This window comes from Artemia sp. Qi Xiang Cuo, chromosome 11 (genome assembly GCF_049724085.1).
Source record: "Artemia sp. Qi Xiang Cuo chromosome 11, ASM4972408v1, whole genome shotgun sequence".
NCBI lineage: Eukaryota > Metazoa > Arthropoda > Branchiopoda > Anostraca > Artemiidae > Artemia > Artemia sp. Qi Xiang Cuo.
In genome coordinates this window covers 74,308,794-74,334,668 of record NC_142804.1, presented here as the reverse complement: position 1 = coordinate 74,334,668, position 25,875 = coordinate 74,308,794, and the positions used below count along the sequence as shown (strand labels likewise).

At 34.5% G+C, this 25,875-nt stretch overlaps 1 long non-coding RNA gene across 1 annotated transcript in view; it reads left to right on the top strand.

Moving 5' to 3' along the window:
• Positions 1-17,943, top strand: part of LOC148947336 (uncharacterized) — a 126,822-nt gene extending 108,879 nt beyond the window's left edge. The window contains exons 2-3 of the long non-coding RNA XR_016142478.1: positions 6,826-6,864; positions 17,565-17,943. This is a non-coding gene — a long non-coding RNA (uncharacterized LOC148947336). The remainder of the gene's footprint in view (positions 1-6,825; positions 6,865-17,564) is intronic.
• Positions 17,944-25,875: the final 7,932 nt, after the last annotated feature.

The following is a 25,875-nucleotide window of genomic DNA, read 5'->3' as shown; positions in this document are numbered from 1 at the left end:
TGTAATAGTGACAAGGTAAGCTACGACAAAACACTACTGAATTATTCCATCTATTACATATCAGAAAAAATAAATCTAAAATTAGCTTTGAAACATCAAGAGAATGTAAGATTGAAAATTACAACTCTTACATTTCAACTAAAAAAAAATCCAAAATGAACTTAGAAACATCAAGAGAATGTAACAGTGACAAGGTAAACCAGGATAAAACAGTACTGAAATAATCCAACTTTTACATTTCAACAAAAAAAAATCCAAAATGAACTTTGAAACACCAAGAGAATGTAACAGTGTCCAGTTAAACCACGACAAAACACTACTGAAATATTCCAACTCTTACATTTCAACAAAGAACAATCTAAAATGAACTTTGAAACATCAAGAGAATGTAACAGTGACAAGTTAAACCACGACAAAAGACTACTGAAATATACCAACTCTTACATTTCAAGAAAAAAAAAATCTAAAATGAACTTTGAAACATCAAGAGAATGTAACAGTGACAAGGTAAAGCACGACAAAACTCTACTGAAAATTCCAACGCTTACATTTCAACCAAAAAAAAAATCCGAAATGAACTTTTAAACATATTCAGAATGTAACAGTGACAAGGTAAATCACGAAAAACACTACTGAAATATTCCAACTCTTACAATTCAACAAAATAAATACAAAATGAACTTTGAAAAATCAAGAGAATTTAACAGTGACAATTCTAACTCTTACATTTCAACGAAAAAAAAAATCCAAAATGAACTTTGAAACATCAAGAGAATGCAACAGTGACAAGGTAAACCAAGACAAAACAGTACTGAAATAATCCAACTCTTACTTTTCAACCAAAAAAAAAATGAATTTGAAATATCAGGAGAATGTAACAGTGACAAGGTAAACCACGACAAAACACTACTGAAATATTCAAACTCTTACATTGCAACAAAAAAAAACTCCAAAATGAACTTTGAAACATCAAGAGAATTTAACAGTGACAAGGTAAACCAGGATTAAACACTACTGAAATAATCCAACATTAACATTTCAACAAAAAAAATTCAAAATGAAGTTTGAAGCATAAAGAGAATGTAAGATTGATAGAGTAAACGACAAGAAAAGTGTGAGGAAATAGTCAAACTCTTACATTTCAATTAAGAAATCCAAAATGAACTTTGGAAAATCAAAAGAATGTTACAACGACAAGGCAAACCACGAAGAAAAGCTACTGAAATATTTCCAACCCTTACATTTTAACGAAAAAAAAATCAAAAATGAACTTTGAAACATTAAGAGAATGTAACAGTGACAATTCCAACTCTTACATTTCAACGAAAAAATAATCCAAAATGAAATTTGAAACATCAAGAGAAAGCAACAGTGACAAGGTAAACCACGACAAAACAGTACTGAAATAATCCAACTCTTACATTTCAACCAAAAAAATCTAAAATGAATTTGAAACATCAAGAGAATGTAACAGTGACAAGGTAAACCAAGACAAAACACTACTGAAATATTCCAACTCTTACATTGCAGCAGAAAACAAATCTAAAATGAACTTTGAAACATCGAGAGAATGTAAGATTGAAAATTATAACTCTTACATTTCAACGAAAAAAAAATCCAAAATGAAATTTGAAACATCAAGAGAATGTAACAGTGACAAGTTAAACCACGACAAAACAGTACTGAAATATACCAACTCTTACATTTCAAGAAAAAAAAAATCTAAAATGAACTTTGAAACATCAAGAGAATGTAACAGTGACAAGGTAAAGCACGACAAAACTCTACTGAAAATTCCAACTCTCACATTTCAACCAAAAAAAAAATCCGAAATGAACTTTGAAACATATTCAGAATGTAACAGTGACAAGGTAAATCACGAAAAACACTACTGAAATATTCCAACTCTTACATTTCAACAAAAGAAATACAAAATGAACTTTGAAAAATCAAGAGAATGTAACAGTGACAATTCTAACTCTTACATTTCAACGAAAAAAAAAATCCAAAATGAACTTTGAAACATCAAGAGAATGCAACAGTGACAAGGTAAACCAAGACAAAACAGTACTGAAATAATCCAACTCTTAAATTTCAACCAAAAAAAAAATGAATTTGAAATATCAGGAGAATGTAACAGTGACAAGGTAAACCCTGACAAAACACTACTGAAATAGTCCAACTCTTACATTGCAACAAAAAAAAAACTCCAAAATGAACTTTGAAACATCAAGAGAATTTAACAGTGACAAGGTAAACCAGGATGAAACACTACCGAAATAATCCAACATTAACATTTCAACAAAAAAATCCAAAATGAAGTTTGAAGCATCAAGAGAATGTAAGAGTGACAGAGTAAACGACAAGAAAAGTGTACTGAAATATGCCAACTCTTAAATTTCAATGAATGAAATCCAAAATAAACTTCGAAAAATCAAAAGAATGTTACAGTGACACGGTAAACCACGACGAAACACTACTGAAATATTCCAACTCTTACATTTCAACGAAAAAAAAATCCAAAATGAACTTTGAATCATTAAGAGAGTGTAACAGTGACAATTCCAACTCTTACATTTCAACGAAAAAATAATCCAAAATGAAATTTGAAACATCAAGAGAATGTAACAGTGACAAGGTAAACCACGACAAAACAGTACTGAAATAATCCAACTCTTACATTTCAACAACAAAAAATCCCAAATGAATTTTAAAACATCAGGAGAATGTAGCATTGACAAGGTAAACCCCGATAAAACACTACTGAAATGTGCCAACTCTTACATTTCAACAAAAAAAAATCTAAAGTGAATTTTAAACATCAAGAGAATGTAACAGTGACAAGGTAACCCACGACAAAACACTGCTGAAATATTCCAACTCTTACATTGCAACAAAAAAAAAATCTAAAATGAACTTTGAAACATCGAGAGAATGTAAGATTGAAAATTACAACTCTTACATTTCAACGAAAAAAAAATCCAAAATTAACTTAGAAACATCAAGAGAATGTAACAGTGACAAGGTAAACCAGGATAAAACAGTACTGAAATAATCCAACTTTTACATTTCAACAAAAAAAAATCCAAAATGAACTTTGAAGCATCAAGAGAATGTAACAGTGACAGGGTAAAAAGCAAGCAAATTGTACTGAAATATGCCAACTCTTACATTTCAACGATTGAAATCCAAAATGAACTTTGAAAAATCAAAAGAATGTAAAAGTGACAAGGTAAACCACGACAAAACACTACTGAAATATTCCAACTCTTACATTTCAACGAATTAAATCCAAAATGAACTTTGAAACATCTTCAGAGTGTAACAGTGACAAGGTAAACCACGATAAAACACTACTGAGATATTCAAACTCTTACATTTCAAGGAAAAAAAATCTAAAAATGAACTTTGAAACATGAAGAGAATGTAACAATGACAAGGTAAACCACGAGAAAACTCTACTGAAATATTCCAACTCTTACATTTCAACGAATGAAATCCAAATGAACTTTGAAAAATCAAGAGAATGCAACAGTGACAAGGTAAACCACGAGAAAACACTACTGAAATATTCCAACTCTTACATTTCAACGAAAAAAATCCAAAATGAACTTTAAAACATTAAGAGAGTGTAACAGTGACAATTCCAACTCTTACTATTCAACGAAAAAAAAATCCAAAATTAACTTTGAAACATCAAGAGAATGTAACATTGACGAGGTAAACCGCGACAAAACATTAATGAAATAATCCAATTCTTCAATTTCAACAAAAAAAATCAAAAGTGATATTTAAAAAATCAAGAGAATGTAACAGTGAGAATGTAAACCACGACAAAACACTACTGAAATATTCCAACTCTTAAATTTCAACAAAAAAAAATCTAAAATGAATTTGAAAGATCAAGAGAATGTAACAATGACAAGGTAAACCAAGACAAAACACTACTGAAATATTCCAACTCTTACATTGCAGCAGACAACAAATCTAAAATGAACTTTGAAACATCGAGAGAATGTAAGATTGAAAATTACAACTCTTACATTTCAACGAAAAAAAAATCCAAAATGAACTTAGAAACATCAAGAGAATGTAACAGTGACAAGGTAAACCAGGATAAAACAGTACTGAAATAATCCAACTTTTACATTTCAACAAAAAAAAATCCAAAATGAACTTTGAAGCATCAAGAGAATGTAACAGTGACAGTGTAAAAAGCAAGCAAATTGTACTGAAATATGCCAACTCTTACATTTCAACGATTGAAATCCAAAATGAACTTTGAAAAATCAAAAGAATGTAAAAGTGACAAGGTAAACCACGACAAAACACTACTGAAATATTCCAACTCTTACATTTCAACTAATTAAATCCAAAATGAACTTTGAAACATCTTCAGAGTGTAACAGTGACAAGGTAAACCACGATAAAACACTACTGAGATATTCAAACTCTTACATTTCAAGAGGAAAAAAAATCTAAAAATGAACTTCGAAACATGAAGAGAATGTAACAATGACAAGGTAAACCACTAGAAAACTCTACTGAAATATTCCAACTCTTACATTTCAACGAATGAAATCCAAATGAACTTTGAAAAATCAAGAGAATATAACAGTGACAAGGTAAACCACGAGAAAACACTACTGAAATATTCCAACTCTTATATTTCAACGAATAAAATCCAAATGAACTTTGAAAAATCAAGAGAATGTAACAGTGACAAGGTAAACCACGAGAAAACACTACTGAAATATTCCAACTCTTACATTTCAACGAATGAAATCCAAATGAACTTTGAAAAATCAAGAGAATGTAATAGTGACAAGGTAAACCATGACAAAACACTACTGAAATATTCCAACTCTTACATTTCAACGAAAAAAATCCAAAATGAACTTTGAAACCTCAAGAGAATGCAACAGTGACAAGGTAAACCACGGCAAAACAATACTGAAATAATCCAACTCTTACATTTCAATGAAAAATCCAAAATGAATTTGAAACATCAAGACATTATAACAGTTACAAGGTAAACCACGACAAAACACTAATGGGGGGAGGGACCAAAGAAGTTTGGGGGCCTTCTGTGTCTGAAGCGCGCAAAAAAAAGTGTAAAAAAATTTGGGGTGGGGGGGGGGCATAACAGTTGGGGGAGATGGCCTTTAGGGGCCCATCTGTGTCTCAAGTGCAAAAAAAATAATAGAGAGGGGGAAAAAGTTGGGGGGGGGGGGCTTGGGGTTGGGGTAGGGGACCTTACAACACTGTTCATATGGAACTAGTGTATTATAACGACCACGGAGTTTCACCCCAAATCATCTTCTAAAATGTCTCAAACTGTTTCACCCCAAAAAATCCCTAAAATGTTTATTAATTTGATTCGCCCAAATAATCCCCTAAAAGTAATTTCTGCGTGTTCCTTTTGTTTTGGCATCCTTTTGCGCTCTCATATTTAAAATTCCAAAGAAATCATTTCCCGCGTAAAATATATTCAATCTGTCCTGATCTCGTATGAATTTCTGAAAAAATATAACATGTTCCTAGTTACACTATTATGGCTTCGATAGAATATTAATATATATCACTCAGACCTAAAGACCAGAGAAGCCATATTTAAAAATAGAATATTAATTTATCTCTCAGACCTAAAGACCAGAGAAGCCATATTGTTTCTTAATTCCCCTTCGTAGATCAATATAGAATTCCCCGTCGATTATGTAAATCAATTTCCCAGAAATCCTGTCCCCTTCGATTATGCAAATCAATTTCCCAGAAATCTAGTCTCCCTTCGTGGATCAATAAACTGACTGTGACACCACTCCCCCCGGAGTCATTAGGCTTAGAAACATCCCCTGATTGACCTTGAAAAACGTTTCATTGACCCTGTTCCGTTAGAATCGATAATCCAGCAATTGTTGTTGAACTTATGTTGACATCCAAGAAACATCCAGAAATTGTCGTTGGACTTATGTCTACATTCACGAAAACAACAAATAAATGGACCAAGACTCATAACCATCAAACAACCATCCAATAACAGAACAGAAGTCATCATATAACCATGAAAAAAAATCAAATAACCATCAAATACCAGAAACCATGAAATAACCATATAACCATCAACATACTGAACAGAAAAAACATCAAATAACCATCAAACAACAATATAACTATAAAAATATGTCTAATAACCATCAAACATAACAGAACAATCAAAAAAAAATCAAATAACAGAACAAAAACATTCATAAATTATGTGTAATCAGCGCTGGTACCCCCTTTTCTACTGGCAAAACAGGAAGTAAGGTAATTTTTCACAATTTTGCCATTAAATAGGTTCACCTATTTACTTGCTGATGAGGTTTCGAAGTCACTATATTTGTATGAATATTAATGTGGATCATATTAGGAAGAGTAATGAACCCCTGTTTTTAGGTTTTTTATATTAAAAACGACCGTGGATTAATTTAAAAAAATCTGCTCAAAGTAAAGCATAAAGTTTAAGCTTAAAACGGGCAACAGTTTTATAGTTACTTGAAAATTGTTTCTCCAAATTATTGGAAATGGTGACTGCCCCCCTTGCCCCTCCCCCTAAATGACACCAGTGTCTGGGCATTTCTTATTCAAATTATCATTAATTTTTTTCCATTCCCCCCCCCCTGGAAAACATTCTCATGTACGGGCCAGCTTCTGAGCAGAAGCAATTTTCCCACATCCTATCGAACATCCTTTCAGTCCCTCTTCATTCATTGTTCATGAAACTTGATGATGAAATTACTTATACATATGTAAATTATTTATAGTTTACTCTCCTTTTTATTCCAGGTCTGGATCAGAATGAAATTGTTAGTCTTCCTATCTCTAGTAAGTATTAGTTCTAAATTCATCACATGAATAGGAATGAGAAAATGTAGAAAAACCTTTGCAATGCCAAGATGGAGGACTTGGTTAGCAGCATACGGTCATTTCACAAATGAAACACATAAATATTGTTATTTTGTGGCACAAGTGGCCTAAAACTGGAACTGGAGCCGACAAAATTAGAAGGTGGACCAGCGGTCTCAAATTCCATATACCACACATACCATTTACTAACTTCAGTCATATATGTATCTTATAACCACCCCCAACCCACCTAATGGTGCAAAATATAAGCCTAAGCTAAATTAAAAGTTAGCTTAAAGTTTTTTTTTTGAAATGAAAATCCAGATAGACTTTAATCCTAGGCTGTTTATGAGAGTCTGTTGATTTGTATTGTTTTGTTTTTGAATGGGGTTTTATCGGAGTTTTTAGATCGGTTTTAGATGAAAAATAAACATAAAAACATAATGACAACCCACAAAACAGCGATTTTTCGCACGTAGCTTCAGGTCTTTGGTAGACTGGAAGACATTCTGAAATTGCTTTAAACAGAAATTTCGCAAATGTGATTAAATAAGAAATTTAAATTATAGTTTACTTCAGGATAAGGGATAAACAACATAGAGCTAATCTTTGGTATAGGACAGACACCAGCTAAAAAAAGGTATGTGCCATAAACTAATACCACTCTAATTACATCTCAACCACCTTTCTAATAGGGCCAAACAATACCCTGAGCTATGTAACAAAATTGCTTATTCTAGGTTTTTTTTGCATGAAAAGAAAATCCAAATATAACCCTAGGTTATACACAAAACGTTGCGGATTTTTTTGTTTTTTGTCTCTAAATTAACTTCCTTTCGAATTTTTAACAAGCTGTTAATGCGAAATAGGAAAAAAAACTTTTTCCTGTGGACTCAAAAGCTTTACCTAGACCTATTAAGTGGAGGGGCTGAAGGACTATTACAATGGTAGATGCTATTATATTTTAAAAGAGTTTGGGATGGGGAACCAAACGGTACATTTTCTTGCAGTTGATTTATGCTCTATAAGCAAAATTGATTAGGAGCACCTAGCTTACTATTTGCTTATATGTTGTATTTTGAGCGACCTTGCCTCTATTGACGTAAATAACCTTTGGAGTAATTTAGTCTATTTAATAAAGCGATTCCTTATATATATTCCACTTTCTGCCTTCATTTGCCTATGCTCTCTTATTCAAAGCTTTCAAGGACACACCTGACCAAAACCTTTAGCTAAAATGATTATATATATGAAAAGCACACTTTTATTCTATCCGAAACTAATAAGCCATAAAAATACAGAGAGAGAAGAGAAAATTTATTTCCGATGACCATCTCCCCTGAAATTTTAAAGGCCAAGAAGAAACATAATGAAAGCATTTTTTGTTAAAATTTACTATACATCTTAAGTTCTTTAAATGTCCGTCAGTTTTCTAAAATTTGTATGTATTTCATATAGCATAATATTTCATAAATAATTGAATTTTGTTTCCGCAACTCCTCGTAGACTTAAATGATAGTATACCCCTTGCACTCTTTTTTTTTAATTGCAGATTTTGTGGGAAAGCTCGAGGGGAATGCAACACAGACCTGTCAATGTCTAACTTTAACAAAAGCGAATGCTAGTTTTTATGATTTATTTGCCTAGGTTGGACAAAGATTTTTTAAAAAGTTTATTGTGCAAATAAAAAACCCTGAAAACAAAGCTTGCTTGAGTTCTTTTAGTGAATAGTAAAATTTATTGAGTTCATGAACGGTAAAAGACTTTTGATAGCCTTATAAGCCCTAATTGATAGCCAATAACCTTATGTCTTTTGTTCATTTTAAGTTTCAATTTCACTCTTTACTTTCATCATGAAACCGTTTTTTAAACCAATTTTTATACAGTTACAAGGACATACATAATAATCAAACATATCATAATTTTTTTCTGTATTCGAACACTCAGTAGTTCCTTAGAAGTTTATCTGACCAACTCCAGTTTTAACTGAAGTGGAAATACCAAAACTAATTGGCTAGTTAGTTTCTAAGTGAAATTAGATACAAGTTATTTAACTGAAAGTAAGGATCAACACTAAAAAAGAAATTGTTCCTTGTCTAAGGGGGTAAGTTCACCCTCCTTCACTCTTTGACTGTTACAGTGAAGTTTTTAATGCCTTCAAAAAGCTACATATCATAGGCAGCGCAATCGCGCTGCCAAAGTAAAGAACAATGTCGAAAATATGTATTATTTATTTATTTTTTTTGTTTTGTTTTCCATACCAGGGCACTTTGTATAGAAGGAGTTGTCATAGAAACCTCGAAAAGGGCTATTTCATTGGAAATTGGAATGGCTTGTGACCTTTTTAATAGCTGAAAGTGATTGGAAGGCAACTAACACCCCTTCCACGCCCACCATTTCCCCAAGTACATCCAATAAAAATTTTGAGATAGCCATTTTGTTCAGCGTAGTTGATATTCAGATAGAAATTATGTTTTTGAGGAGGAAACTCCCCCACAGCCCTCAGGGCAAGGGCTGTAAGTTATGCCCTGGGGGCATTTAAGGTTTTAATAGAAAGCGTTGACGTAGAAACTTCAAAAACGGATAGTTCGAATGGAAATACAAAGGGCTAGTGCCCTTTTTAATAGTCAAAAGTGATTGGAGGGCAACTAACCCCACTCTCGCGCCCACCTTTTCCCCAAATACAGCCAATCAAATTTTTCAGATAGCCATTTTGTTCAACGTAGTTGAAAGTTCTGGAAACTAGATATTTGAAGATGACAATACCTCAACAGCCCTCAGGGCAAGGGTCTTATGGTAATGCCCTGGGGTCAAATAAGGTTTTCATAGAAAGCGTTGCCGTAGAAACTTCAAAAAGGACTCATCTGGTTGGAAATTGAAATGGCTAGTGCCCTTTTTAATAGTCAAAAATTATTGGAAGGCAACTAACATCCTTTCCATGCCCACCATTTATCCAAACACATAAAATCAAAATTTTAAGATAGCCAATTTGTTCAACGTAATTCAAAGGTCTGGAAATTACATCTAAGAGGATGACATTCCTCCCAGAGTCCACAGGGTAAGGATTGTAAGTTATACCCTAGGGGCATAAAAGGTTTTCATTGAAATCTATGTCGTAGAAACTTGAAAAGGGGCTCATTCGATTGAAAATTCATAGGGCTAGTGCCCTTTTTAATAGTTGAAAGTGCTTTGAGGGCAATTAACCCTCCTATCACGCCCACCTTTTCCCCAAACACATCCAATCAAAATTTTTAGATAGACATTTTGTTCAACATAGTAAAAAAATGTAATAAGTACCGGTAGGTCTTTGAGGATGATAGCCCCCTCAGAGCCCTCGGGGCAAGAGTTGTAAGTTCTGTCCTTCGGGCATATAAGGTTTTTATAAATAGTGATGTTGTAGAAACTTCAAAAGGGCTCGATTGGAAATTAGCAGTGCTCGTGCCCTTTTTAATTGTCGAAAGTGATTGGAGGGTAACTAGCACCCCACTCACGCCCACCATTTCCCCAAACTCGTCTAATTAAAACATTAAGACAGCCATTTTCTTCTACATAGTTAAAAAGTCTGGAAATTATACCTTTGACGATGAAACTTCCCCCACAGCCTTCAGGGCAGGGGTTGTAAGTTATATCCTGGGGTCATATAAGGTTTTTTTATAGAAAGCGTTGTTGTAGAAACTTCAAAAAGGAATCATTCGATTGGAAATTGAAACGGCTAGTGCCCTTTTTAATAGTTGAAAGTTATTGGATGGCAAGTAACCTCCTTCTCACCCCCACCATTTTCCCAAACACATACAATCAAAATTTTGAGATAGCCATTTTGTTCAACGTAGTTCAAAGGTCCAGAAATTAGGTCTTTCAGGATGACAATCCCTCACAGCCCTCAAGTCAAGGGTTTTATGTTATACCTTGGGATATATAAGGTTTTTGTAGAAAGCGTTGTCGTAGAAACTTCAAAAAGGGCTAATTTGATTGAAAAGTGAAAGGACTAGTGCCCTTTTTAATAGTCGGAAGTAATAGGAGGCCAACTGACCTCCCTCTCACGGCCACCATTTCCCCAAACTCATCCAATCAAAATTTTGAGATTGCAATTTTCTTCAACGTAGTTGAAAGTTCTGGAAACTAGGTCTTTGAGGATGACACCCCCCCCCCCCATGCCCTCAAGGCAAGGGTTGTAAGCTATGCCCTGGGGGCATATAAGGTTTTTGTTGAAAGTGTTGTCGTAGAAACTTCTAAAGGGGTCATTTGATTGGAAAATGAAAGGGCTAGTGCCTTTTTAATAGTTGAAAGTGATTGGAGAGCAACTAACACCCCTGTCATGCCAACCATTTCCCCAAACACATCCAATCAATATTTTGAGATACCCATTTTGTTTAAAGTAGTTGAAAGTTTCGTAAATTAGGTCTTTGAGGATGACAACCCCTCTCACAGCCCTCAGGGCAAGGTTTGTTATTTATGCCGTGGGGGCATGTAAGGTGTTTATAGAAATTGTTGTCGTAAAAACTGAAAAAGGACTCATTCGATTGGAAATTGAAAGGGCTTGTGCCGTTTTTAATACTCAAAAGTGATTGGAAGGTTTGACATTTTTATAGTAAATATTGATGTGGGTACAATGTATTATTCTTTTTCGAAGTGCCTTGGTCTAAACCTTTTCGAAGTCTTAGAGACCTTCGAAAAGGGCTAATTCGATTGAAAATAGAAAGGGCTAATGCCCTTTTTAATAGTCCAAAGTGATTGGAGGGCAACTAGTCCCTCCAATCACTAAGCATTAAGATTAAATCAAAATGCACTGTAATAATGCTAATTCCCAATAAGGCAACTCAGCAGTATCCCAAGAACGATTAAGGGTATTATGTTCAAACTTTCGGGGCTTCTTCTTTTCTTAAAATTTAACCAAATCAAAATAGCGTAAGTGTATCCAAGCTCTCAAAGAAAGTAAACAAATTTTTTTTGCAATTGGTATCAAGTTTTCTATTTCAGGTAAACAAGAGGAAGGTATGAAATTAAATTAAACACTACTATTTCTGTCCAAATTTTTAAAAAGGTGTATGCTGTTGAAAATTGCTGAAAATTTTTCTCCAACATACAAATAGTAGGCTAAACTATAAAGTTAAAAAAAAATGAAAAGATTTAAAGTATTATTTACTTTTTCCCTGAAAAGACTATGTCAGTATAAAACGAACAGAAATTAATTTAAAAAACTTTTTCTACAAAATAAGTTTTTCAAAAATTAATTAAAAGGTTTTTCAAAGAAAAGTAAAGAGCACCATTAAACCAAAAATGTGCAAAAATAAAATCAAATAACCTACCGAGCGTGAAACTACCCCAAATCAGCTTCGATAAACAAATGAAACCCAAAACGAGCAGAAATTACGATGAATAACCGATTAAAACTCAACATGAACAGATATTAATATGAGTTGGGCTCAAAATCCCTATGCTTTCCCAAAGTCAAAATATACTCCGCACTTTACTGAAAAAAATAATACAAATGAATGTGCATTGTCAGTTTAATATACACATACTGATATTTAGTAATCAAAATTTTAATATTATTTGATTTATTAAATTCATAAAAGTAAAAACATTTATATTTATATATAAACGAAGGTAACGTAAAAATAAATTAGCGAAGGGCGTGAAATTCAAAATTCGAGACATATGTGCTGAACTTTATCTCATTGGTTTTTAACAAGAAACAACAACTATTGGAACCAGTGGATTCATCGTTTGTCCTTATTACAACTGACAAGTATATCCAACGATACCCGGACTGTAAATATAGGACCTTAAGGGTAAGATCCTTTACAATGTTATACTAATTTCCAACAATCCTGTTGCTACTCAGCATCTGCTTGCTTCTTGCATTTTGCTTCGTTTCTGTATTCTGCTGTGCTTTGCTCATGTTGCTTATTTGAAATGTCTACCAGGAGCCAATCTGCTGCTGCTAATTCTAGGCCTGCTAACCCAAGTAATCCTGCCATTGCTACGCCTGAGATTCAGACAGATATTACTAATTTGAAGAAGATGACAAAGTCCATTGAAGAAAATGTCTTTAAATCCCTGCTTACTACTGTTACAAAGAGCATTCAGCCACAAGTTCAATCCCTTGGTCTACCTGTGAAAGGTGACAAAGTTGACCTTAATTTGGCAGTAAAGGACCTGATCTCAGGCTCTATTCAGGAAGACATTAAACAGATGGTCAGTACACAGCTTCAAGAAATAAACTTTTCTGGTAAAATTGCAGACATTGAAAAAAAGCTTGCTGATCATGTTGCTGCTCAAACTGATCAACTTAAGCAGCAAGAATTAAAAAATCAACTCATTGTGTTTGGATTACCTGAGGATACTACATTTTACAACCCTGAATCTAAGTTTTTGTCACTTTGCCAAGATAAGTTTCCTGGCATTAGTCTTTTGAACAGTGACATTGTGTTTGTGAAACCTATTGGAAAACGAGTTGGTAATAAAAATCGACCAGTTATTATTGAGTTCTGCAACCTGAGTGCAATTTTCTTGCTTCTCAAAAATAAAAAGGACCTGAAAGGATCTGGTGTGGTCATTAATGAGCCTTTGAATAAACGTAGGCTAACCTAACTTTCACAAGCTAAAGCTCATTGTGGCAGGAATAATGCAAGGGCTGTGAATGGTGATATTTTTGTTAAAAGTGGAAGTAGGGTACTCAAATATCATCCATTGGTGACATTAATGCCCTACCTGTTTTGCAAGAATCTTTTGCCAGTATTGTTTCAGAATGACTAGTGCTGCTTAACTCTCTTTATACCAAAATTTCATTTGCTTGGTTATTTTTTTGCCAATTTTTTTTTTCTTTGGCTTGTTCTTTTTGCCTTTTCGTCAAAATTATTACATGCAGTTTGTTTTTTTAACTTATTTTCCATGCTGTATTCTTCTTGTCCATACTAATTTAGCTTTATCTGTTTCACCACTTTTCTAAATATTGGACGATGAAAATGGATGATACCCCAGATTCTTTTTCTTTCCCAACTAAACTTTCTCTTTATAATTCAGTGTGTTTTGAATCACCTTTTGTTTCTAGGGATGATAGTGAAAATGATCCTCTGTCAAAATCTCTTCATCAGTCTGATTGTTGTTACCATTCTTAGCAACATTTTTTGGAAAAAGTACTGCCCTCAATGTCTTCTGTTTAAAACTTTAATGTGTATACTTTGAATGTGCAAGGTTTAAGGTGCAAATGGGATAATGTTCTGCAATATTTTAGTGGTATTAATTGCCCTTATGATGTAGTAGGTCTCACAGAGACCTGGCTGTCTTCAATTGATGATATGTCTGTGTACAACATACCAGGTTTTACTGCATACCACTCAACTAGATCTCTAACTAAGTCCTCTTTTGTGTATATCCCTTTTTGTCAAAAGTAATCTTAATGTTGTGAGATGTTCAGACCTTGAGGATATTTTTGATCCAGTTGTAAATAATAGAAGTGTGTATGCTTTGATTGTTGACCTGTCATGTGATACAGTAAGTTGTGTCACTATTTGTTTATTTTATAAGCCTCCACCTTTACCAATATTCAAATTTTCTGAATTAATTGATGAAATGTACTCAGTTGATAAGCTCGCTTCAAGAAATGTTTTTATGCTTGGAGACTTTAACTGCAATTTATTGAAAATTGGGTGTGATAATGAGTCTGGCCGTTTTTTTTAATCTATTTCTTCCCCTGGCCTTCTTCCTTGTATTTTCTTTCCTACTCGTGTTGATCCAGTCAGATCTTCTGCAACTTTGATTGAAAACATTTTTCTGTCTTCTAAAAAGGATATTAAATTTTCCTCTGGTATTATTTTCTTTGATCGTTCTGACCATTTTCCAATTTATTGTTCTGTTTCCAAATTAAAAATGCTGAGCCAAGAGGATTCCAGAGGTGAGTCTTATTCAAAAATGTATAGTCAGAGCAATGTTCATAACCTTATTTCTGATCTTAGTGCTAGTGATTAATGTTCAGTAATGAATTCTGAAGAAGTTAATAGGGCTTCACCCTCATTAATGAGTTTGCTGCAAATACTAATTAAAAAAAATTTCCACTAGTAAAATCTCCTAGTAAATATAAACCCAAGATGTCTTTAATGTCTCCTAGTCTTGTAAAATCAACAATGCAGGAGTCAAAGCTTTTTAAGCTGGCTTCCAAAAGCCTTGATCCTGATGATTTAGCAAAGTATAAGCATTATAAGAATGTATTAACATCCACAATTAGACTAGCTAAGAAAAATTATTTTTTGTTGAAAATTCAGGAATGCAAATGTAATTTACAGAAAGTATGGAGTGTAGTTAATGAAGCTTTATCTCGTAAGAAACAATCAAAGAAACAGGCTACCACCTTTAAGAATGCAAATAGTTCAACTATTGAAAAAGCAGCTGTACCTAGTGCCTTCAACTCTTACTTTACCACCCTACCAACTGTTAAGACCCCCTCCTTTCCTAAACTAGGTAAATGTTCACCAGCTGAGAGAAGTATTTTTCTAACTCCTTCTTCAAGCATAGAGATCTGTGATTTCATTTCTTCTTTCAGTAGCAGTAACACAGCTGATGCGCTTGGACTAACAAACCATGTGCTTAAGTCTGTTTCTTCTTATGTTGTTGAACCTCTTACCCATATTTTTAATTTATCTATTTCAAAAGGTTTATACCCTGATTCGTTTTAAAATTGCAAAAGTACTCCCTCTTTTTGAGAAGGGTGACCCCAGCTCAGTGTCAAATTATAGACCTATATCACTTCTCCCAATTTTCTAGAAATTACTTGAAAAAGTTGTGCATAAGAGACTTTTTTCATTCCTGTATACTGGTGCTTCAGCTGGAAGCGGTTCTGTTCTGTCTGATCACCAGTAGTGCTTCCGACCAAAACTCTCTACTGCATGTGCTCTAGTTGACGTTACAGAATTTGTGCGTGTTAACATAGACAAGGGTCGTTGTGTTCTAGGAATATTTCTTGATTTTTATAAAGGTTTTGACATCGTAGATCATTTTGTCTTACTGGGAAAACTGTCTCTACTTTGAGTTCGGGGAATTGCTTTTGAATGGTTTAAATCTTACCTGTCTAATAGATCACTGTTTGTGTTTCGATGGGAAATATTCTGATCTAGCCTTGGTTTCCAAAGGGGTACATGAAGGTTCAGTTTTGGGACCACTCCTCTTTCTTATTTATATTAATGACCTTCCTCCATCCTCCAACCTTGATTCCCACACTGTTTTGTTTGCAGACGATAGTAATTTTTTTGTGGTTTCTAATGATCTGCCCTCTGCTTTTGCTAAGGCTCAGCTCCTACTCAACCATGTGCGTGATTGGTGTGAGCAGAACGGGATGGTGTTGAATAGCTCTAAGAGTAGCATTATTCATTTTTGAACCCCACACCACATGTCTGAACCTTCCCCAACAATCTTTGTTTTTATGTTACTGATATAATTCCCCAGTGCTCTTGTGTTAAACTTCTTGGTGTGCACGTTGATTGGTTTTTTTCTTTCAAAACTCATATTTCTTATACACATTCTATAATTTCTCGTCAAGTGTCTATGCTTCATCGTCCTAATCAATTTCTTACTGCCGATGTAATGCTTTCTCTTTACTATGCATTTGTCCGTCCTTATCTTTCTTATTGCTGCACTGTATGGGGCAATACTAAATATTCTTCCCTTCGGCAACTCCGAAAAGAACAGAATAAAGCGAGGAAGGCAACTTTTCGCCTTCCCCGACATTATCATACAGCTTGTCTTTACAGTGATATAGGTCTAGAATGCCTTAGATGTGATTATCAAGAAGCAGAACATAAAACTAGCTCATCGAGCCTTCAATTTATCGCTTCCTCCAAACATCTTATCCTACTTTGATCATCAACACGTAAGTGCCAGACTTTGCTTCGGAGCTCTGTTCACCAATTTCGGTTGCCTAAATGGGTATCCTCAGCAGCTCAGAGGTCACCAATTTATAGAGCAATTGCTCTTTGGAACTCTATTCCCAGTGAACTTTCTCTTATCAAAAACTCTTCTTCCCTTTGCAGAAAAATATTCTCTAAGTCTTGAAGTTATTTCGTTTTTTTCTTTATTTGTTTATTTATTTGCTTTATCTATTTTTTTTTCGCTTTACTTTATCTAGTTTTTTTTCTTTTCTTTTTTCTTCTCTTATTATGTTGGATCAGATTTGAACCTGTTGTGTAATATTATTATTTACGGTTTGGAAGTAATTTAAATTACAGGAAATTTTCAGTTTAAAGAAATATAAGTATAAGGTTATTGTGTAGCAGTTGTTTTTTTTCTCTCGTATTTTGGTTATATTTTTGAGTTATTGTTGTATTTTTTTTTCTTCCTTGATTTATCATGTTTTGTAAGGATTTTGTGTTTGATATGAGGTCCTTCACATGCTATGCTTCTTGGGATTTCTAGCGCTTTTGTCTATTTATGTAATTATTGTAGTATTGAATAAATTGAAATTGAATTGAAATTGAAGGTAATGGGTTAAATTTTACAACACTTTTTGTCCGTAAAAATTCTAACATTAACACTTTGTTCCCAAAGGCAACTAAACCTTCAATGGAGAGCTAAACTTTGTTATTTTTTTTTGCAATAAGATTTTAACTTATTTCTTAAGTGTATCAGTCTCAAAAGGTCCTAATTCGTCCTTGATTAAACTACCTCCAGTTCATTTTTAATTTCAGATTGCTGTCTCTACCGTCATAATTAGTGGCACAACTTTGCCACCAGAGATAATTAGGAACTTAGGTTCTAACATCCTTCAAGGTCCAGAGTTCGTCCAACGTGAAGTAGCTTTACCTTTAGACCCAAACGAAGGCCAACGATTAGCTCCTTATTTCCGAAAACGACATGGTTTCTATGCAAACAAACTTGTTGATTCTTTTTCCTATGGAATCCATCCACACCTGATAGTGCCATTAGGGTATAATCAAGTACAACAAGGTTGAAAAATTTTACCACCCAACAGACAAACAGTTTCTTATAACTTATTATTTCATTTTTTGGATGGCCTATCTGATTGTGTAGATTTTATTTTTTCACAATAAAGTTATTTTTACAGCTGTTTTTCTATGAAACATTCTGTGTTGTTTCTACAGCAACAGTAGCATTATGTTTTTGGATCTTATCCAGCAAGGGCACTAGACAGGGTGCCTAAACCTCGTATGGTCATACGAAAAATAGGAAAACACTTTTAGTATCTCCAGAGTGTAAACTTTTTTAACAAAAATAATTTTTATGGGTTTTCTGGCCCCTTTCAATAAATCCCACAAGCTTGGTTTCTATTAAGATATTTACAAACATCTTTAATATTAAGTGTACAACTTCCCAGAATTACATGTTTGCAGCTCAAGCTTTTTAATGTGACATACAATACAGAAACAAAGCTATTGATATATTATCAAAATTTTGCGATGAATTAAGTGAGTGTAGGATTACTTAAGCTTGCTATAGCTTAGAATAGTATTTACCAAGACTAAGAGTATCCCTATCAAAAGGCTTTATTTAGTTTTGTCGGGAACCAGATGATAAACCATTCTGCTCGACAATAATTGTCTTGGAAACAGTTTTGGCGACCATTTCGATCTGTCGGCTGCAGCTTACATGGCAACCAACCTTCAGGTGGTTTTTGTTCCATCTCCAACCACTCCTCTTAGAGTCTTCCCATGGTTCTTGTTTTTTTATGAAATTTTGCCCAATTATTTTCTGTCGTCCTAGCTGTTGCCTCCAAATGGATGCTGGCTCGAGAGAAAGTTTTGATATTTTTTCCCTTCAGTGCGACGCGAGGAGTTTGAGCTGATGTCTTTGATGACGAGGGATAGCTCTTCAGATTGATTGCAACAAATTTTTACTTCGCTATCGAGAATTCTAGATCACTTGCTATTTCGGACAAGTCTGATCAAGCGTGTCCAAAACTCTTGCCCCTACTGCCTCGAGTGACCATGTTTGGTATGCATGCAGTTTTAAAGCTTAAGCAAAAACAGCAGACAGTTTCCGCCCACTTTCTTCTAGAAAACTAGAAATATATTAAAAGTACAACGTTTTCTAGAGCTTTGGAAAACCTTACGACTTTCCATCAAATTTCGTTTTAAAACCTCTTGTGCTCCAAATATTTTTGCAAGTTTGCCCCTTGAAAAATTATCTGAGGAAATCATTGGATTTCACCAAAATGGGATGATTATAACAAAAGATTACACAACAATTTCTTTTGTCTAACACATATAATATTTGGGATATGATTTACATAGTGTTGGGGTAACAAAACGAGACAAAATGTGTGGATTCAGCCTGCAGTGGCGAAAAATGAAAAATTGGGATAATTACAAAATTGTGAGAACAAAACAGAGCTCAGGGTAGGAAAAATAGTTTGCAAGAAGTACCGGCACTAATATCTCGACAGGGGGGCGTTTACCCTCCAAAGAGATAGCTAGAAATAATAGCGGTAAACCAAGTGGTATTACCAATGGCCTAGAGAGTTGGCCGTTTGACCGTTCGATCACGTTACCATACCCTGGATCAGAGTATACCGTAATAGGGTAATAGTATACCGTAATAGGTAATTTACGGTACAATATTTGGCACTAGTGAGGCTTTCCCCTCCAGTAAGTGTTGCAGCACCATTTCCGCTCCAATATCTTGTGTCAGCGACTCAGTGTTACCTATCAGTAACACTGATAGTAAAAGAATCTGCGTTTTTCGAAAATACGATTTAATTTAGCCTACGCAGTAGCCTATTGTGATTACATATAGAAAAATTACTGGAAAAAGACGTAAGCAATTAAAAATTACGAAAATCTAAATGGGTGTATCCTAGTTAGAATCAAATAAAATTTTACGATTTAATATATCACGCAACTACGGGTGGATTTTGCCTAAAGGGTTAGGCTATAAAATATTATACAAATCTGAATGGGCGTTGCCTAGTTTGAATATATTAATATTTTAAAATTCAATATATCGCGCAACTAATTAGTGTGCGAAAATAATGGGCTAATTGAGTTGTAACAAAATATCACGAGATAAAACCAGAAGCTAATTGGACCAGTCGAAAAGAAATTTTCAACTGAGGTGAAATAATAGTTGCTTGTTGAATTTTGAAATAATATCAGTCAGATCTAATACAGATACGTACGGAAGAAATATGGAACGAACGAACTCATAAAATGAATTAAGAAGGCATAACGACAGAGAAAATCAAAGTAGTAGGAGCTCAAGATCCAGCAGGGGGTGACAAAAGGTAGTCATGTATAAATGACACAAGATATATTAAATTTGATGAAAAAAAGAAAGGAAGAAAGAAAGAAAAAAGGAGGCTGAAAGGATGGCCAGAGAAGAGGTAGCCGAAAGAAAGCACCGAGAGTATATGAAAAAAATACAGGATGAGATAGATCAAATCCAAAAAGATAGGCAAGTCCAAACAATACTTCATCAGGCACCTATGGATAAAATTGAAAATGATAGTCAAGCCCATGAAATACTTCATCAGACCCGTATGGAGAAAATCGAAAAAGATAGAGAAGCCAATGAAATATATCATCAGGCTCGCATGGAAACCCCTATAAAAACTTGCGAAACCCGTAAAGGAATGTCAATGATTGAGAGGTTATCCGACATTTATCAGACATTAAACGTAATGACGGAAAAATATGCAACTTCGTTGCCAAGGGGGAAAGGAGAACCAGCCCATAAAACAAATTGGAATGCTAAGCCTTATTGCCTGAAAAACGAAATATATAATATTCAAGCTAGACTGCTAATAATCCATTAAACAATGATTCCTCGGAGCCTTTTTCGAAAAATTGGCAAAATAGAGATGACGAAATAACCTTTAAAAGAACCAATTGGGATATAGCCAATAGTAAAGGAAACATTGACGAGTTTGTGAAATCACACAAAATAGAAGGATAATTAAACGGAAAATGACCAAAATGGTAATTGACTCAGGGAATGAGCAAACTTTTGTGTGAACGAAACTAATTAAAATGAAAGATATAGACCATAAAATAAGACTACAACAGTATGTTATTATGGAGATAAGCATCAATGCCCGTCTGCTTAAGTAAGAATAAAAATTGCAAATAAGGACGGTACAGTCCACAGAAAAACGATAAAATTAGGATCAGTACCTACTCTTGCAGTGGATGTTTTAGTAGGAGGATACTTTGGGGATATCGAAAATATTCTGTCATTAAAAGCGACTGCCGTAAAGGTGGGAAAAGCGGAAGTGGCTAAGCCACATAATGTTGAAAACAAAACACGCGAAAATGATTTTTCCGAAAAATTTTCTGAAACCTTCAAAACACTTTTACGGAAAATGAGATACCGACAATTACATACCAAGGTGAAACGATCACTGTGCCAGAGAAAAATGAGAAGAAATATATCGTGCGCGCTTTTCTTCGGAACGTTCGAGAAATTTTAGTACAATATGAAAAACCAAATGTGGGAATCCTATTCCCATTTGAAGAAGATTTATTCAATACTACGGCAAGAGAAAAGAAAAGTAAAAAAGAGAAAAGAAATATTAAACGGAACTACAATAAGGAAATGCAGCCAAAGATGGTGGACACGGAAGTCTAATTCAGATTTAATCATGATTTAATATTTTGAACAGTTGACGAAGTTAAGAAAAGTGAAAATGAAAACATAAATGCCAAAAAGAGGCAAAATTGGCATATTTCGTCTGCAGAAGTGGAAAAAAAAATTCTGGGAGATTTATAAAATCATGAAAAGAAAAAAGAGCTTAGGGGGAACCAAGAGGTCCAAGACCCATGGGGAATAAAATAAGACGGTAACAGAACTTTGAAATCTAAGAAAAACGACTATGGTCCAATAAAAAAATGAATATGATCTACTTCGCGGAACAAGGAAATGGGAGTAAAGTAAGAAAGATATAAAAGACAAAAAAAGAGATGTGGTTTACAAATTCAGCCTGTGATTGTGGAGAATAAAATTTTCGGGGAATTACAAAACGAATTTAGGAGAAACAAAGAGGTCCAAGACCCATTGGGAATAAAACAAGATGATCGTAAAATAGACTTGAATGACTTACGACGGGTGGAAGAAAAGTTGGAAGACATTGAATCTCGGCTTGGATTGCAAAAACTCGGGAAGGAATCCGAGATAGGTCCTGTCAACTCTAAGGGAGATTTGGTCTCTTTTTTTTAGGGGGGGGGGAGGGGGGAGGAGTCCCTTTTTCGGAACAATGAATGATGGACAAGTGGCTCAACGGACTACAAGTTGGTCAATTGTGACCCTGTTACCGAGATTTTGCCTCTCTTATCTGGAGTCCCTTAGGGATACTCTTTCCCAGTCACTTCATATTGCACCCAAACCTTTGTCCATTAACCCTATTCACGGTTTTTACTCTTCATGGGAATCGACAGTTAATTCTTGCAAACCTTACTCAGGGAGTGACGTATCCAAATTTCATCTTCAGCTAGTATCAACGCCTATTCTTCATTTGATTATCCTAGGGAAGGGGACCAAGAATGAACTTATTAATGATTCACTCAAACTTTTAGCTGTTTTCTCTGTACGTCCATCGTTTTCATAGGCCTGTCTTTTTTTGGCCTTGGATTATTTCAAACTATGCCAAGGAACAATTAGTTATGTAATTGAGATGTGGCCTTGTTACCATCGATAGTAATTAAGAGGCTAGTTCAGCTAATGGTTCAAGATACCTGGCATCATCAAATGTGCCAGAACGTGATTCTCTGCTTCTCTCAAATGTAAATTCGTGAGAGCGAGAAAATTTGTATTTTAATCATGCTAAGCACGATTATTTTCTGCTGATCTCAGGGACTTCAATTTTCAAAACCTCATGCGGATGCCCATACGATATAAACCCTGGCGGTTCTGCCGTAGAGACGTGTGGATTCCTACTTGTCCGGGGCCAAGCGGTGGAAGCATTACCACAGACACTGGTTGAAGAAAGAAGGCAAATGGATTTTGTAAAGTTCAAGCTTAGTGTTTATGTTTGTAAGGGTGGACCAGCGTGGCACGTTGGTGGTCATATATCTTACGTGGGAAGGTGTTAGGCTTTAACCCCTGTTTCTTTTCTTTTCAGATAAATAACCTGTTTTCTTTTCCTTAATTATATTTGTTTAGATTTGCTTATAGCATAATTTTCAATGATAAGTTAAAGTCTCGCTGCTACGCTATAGTTGTTTTAAAATAAGCAAGCTTTCAAGCTAAATTCTATTTTGTCTCCTTGACCTGGGCATGGAAAAATAAATATTATTCAAAAGAAGCCAGGGATTTGAACTTTGATTTAGCGGTTTGGTTAGGGCCAATGTAAGGTCCACCCCTACCGAAAATTGATTTTGTACAGAAGTGGTGTTTTTGTTAGTAGTCGACTTTGAGACCCCATTTAGGGAGTCTGTATCGAGAAGTTATAGATTTCCGTTTTGTGACCTCTGGGAATAGTACAAGTAAGCTATTTTCTACAGCCGTGTGAGATTACTTTTCCAGGAACCCAGGAAGGGTAGGAAAAAGAGTTTACGAGAAGTACCGGCACTAGTATATCTACAAGGGGGCTGTTTACCCTCCAAAGAGATAGCTAGAGATAATAGGGGGAAGCCAAGTGGTGGTACCCTTGGTCTAGAGAGTTGGCCGTTTGACCGTTCGATCACACTACCATATCCTGGATCCGGGTATATCGTAATATGTTGTTACAATACTCTATATTTACGTTACAATGGTGCCAATGGTACTCTATATTTACGTCCCTGGTGCCAGGGAGGATTTCCCCTCCAGTAAGTGGTGCAGCACCATTTACTGCGCCACTATAATTCTGTAAGTTTTCAATCAGTTTCAATCAATTTCAATTCAGAGTTCAAAGTGCCAATATATAAATTGGATATTGCCTGAACATTATTAATTCAGTAATTTTTAGATGAAGAAACATTTAGAAGAAGCTGAAAGAGTCTAAAAAACGGATTTTATTCAGGCACGTGTTACCCTTGTCAGCTGTTTTCCACATGAATTCTAGCAGCAGTAGCTTCTCCGATGATTTGGGTATGATATTATATGAAAAAGAACCATCTATCCATGCGTCATCTACAACTCCACCCTTGGCAATGCGGGCCAACGCCGGAAGAACAAACTTTAACTCGTAATTGGAATTGTGTATAAAAACAGGTACGAAATATTGTTGTCTAACGTTTGCTTAGCTAGTTAAAACTGCGCATAAATTCTTGATTTTCATTCTAACTTAACTTGTAGGAATAGGACTTAATTCAAACAAGTAAATCAGCTTTAATCAATATATAATAGCGCATAAAAAAAAGACTATTATTTGTCCTCATTCTTCCCTCCATAACCAGGTGCTAACGCCTCTATCTCGCCTTCACCCAGTTTCCTTCTTAGTATACGATAGAAATTATGGCTACCCCATCGCCATATTTCGTAATAGCCGTCATGCGTTATGTAATGATGATCATCCAATCTAGGTTCCCGATCTAAAAAAAAAAAAAAAATTCAAAATCAAATTTAATTTTCATTGAATACTTTTCATTTAAACTTATATATATATATATATATATATATATATATATATATATATATATATATATATATATATATATATATATATATATATATATATATATATATATATATATATATATATATATATATATATATATATATATATATATATCCGTATTTTTGCACACATCATTTGGTGATGGACTTGATACTTAAAATCAGCAAAGAAGAAGCTAAACCAGAATTGCCTATAACTTAATATATTCAAATATTTGTTGATAACTTGATAGGTGATTTGAATAAAAGGAATTCAAATATTTTGCCTAAGAAATAGAAGCAAACTCAATTAGCAAAGAGGTCTTCCATTTGCACAACTGTGATCTGATTGAATTGTCGCCCGACAATGAGATGTAATCACTGCTAAGCCTTTTGTTATTGCGAGAGGATTACCCAATTTACTTCTTAGTGTTAACTGACAGAGTTCCAAAAATACGAACATTTTGAAAAGCAGACAAAAAATTGGACACTATAATCAGAATTATGTGATTAACATTTAAAAAGGGGTAATGAGATATGTGATCTGTATAATACACAAGTGATGTTTGATAAGTATTGTCCATTTAAAAGGATATTACCTCTAAAAAATGGTACTTATTTAAAATCCTGGTAAACATACGACTAGAAATGCTTGAAGATAAATATACTATGGCTTTGCTCTTAACTAATAACACTACCGTAACGGGCGGGAGTCAGCCGCCTGTGCTGAGGAGGCCGGCGAGGGAGGGGGTCAATTTTGGAGGGAAAACCCAAAGTGCATAAATTCTTGATTTTCATTCTAACTTAACTTGTAGAAAATAATCGAGTCAAACTTAAAAAGAGTTAGCTAGTTAAAACTGTTATGCAAGAGTCGGAACACACACAAACACACACAGACACACACACAAACATACAAAATACGCTTTAGTAAGAACACTCGATATCCTTAAAATGTCTGATTCAAATTATTAAACCTACGGAAGTTCATATATTTGGTTGATAAGTACTGTCAATTTAAAATAGGATGGATCTAACGTTCCCTTCGTTCCTCCATTTCTGAGGGGCAGGAGAGGGAGGGGGTCATCCTCCATTTCTGAGGGGGCAGGAGAGGGAGGGGGTAAATTTTGGAGGGAAAACCAAAAATACTCAGAATCGAAAATAAACGGGAATCTGCCTCAAGGGGAAGGCTCAGAGCCCCTTCATTCCTCCACTTTTGAGAGCAGGGGAGGGGGTTTAATTTTGGAGGGAATTGGTCTCTAAACAGTTCATGATAAAAAAAGATAGTTTTATTTTTTAAGGTTAATTTAGATGAGGTTATGTGCGAGGTCCCCCATGAAACTATTGCAGTTTCTATAAGAATGAACGAATTTCAAAATCAATTTAATTTTCATATGAATACTTTTCATTTAAGCTTAAAATACGCTAAAAGACAGTTCCCGTGAAATTATTGTAGTTTTCTATCCAGTGAAA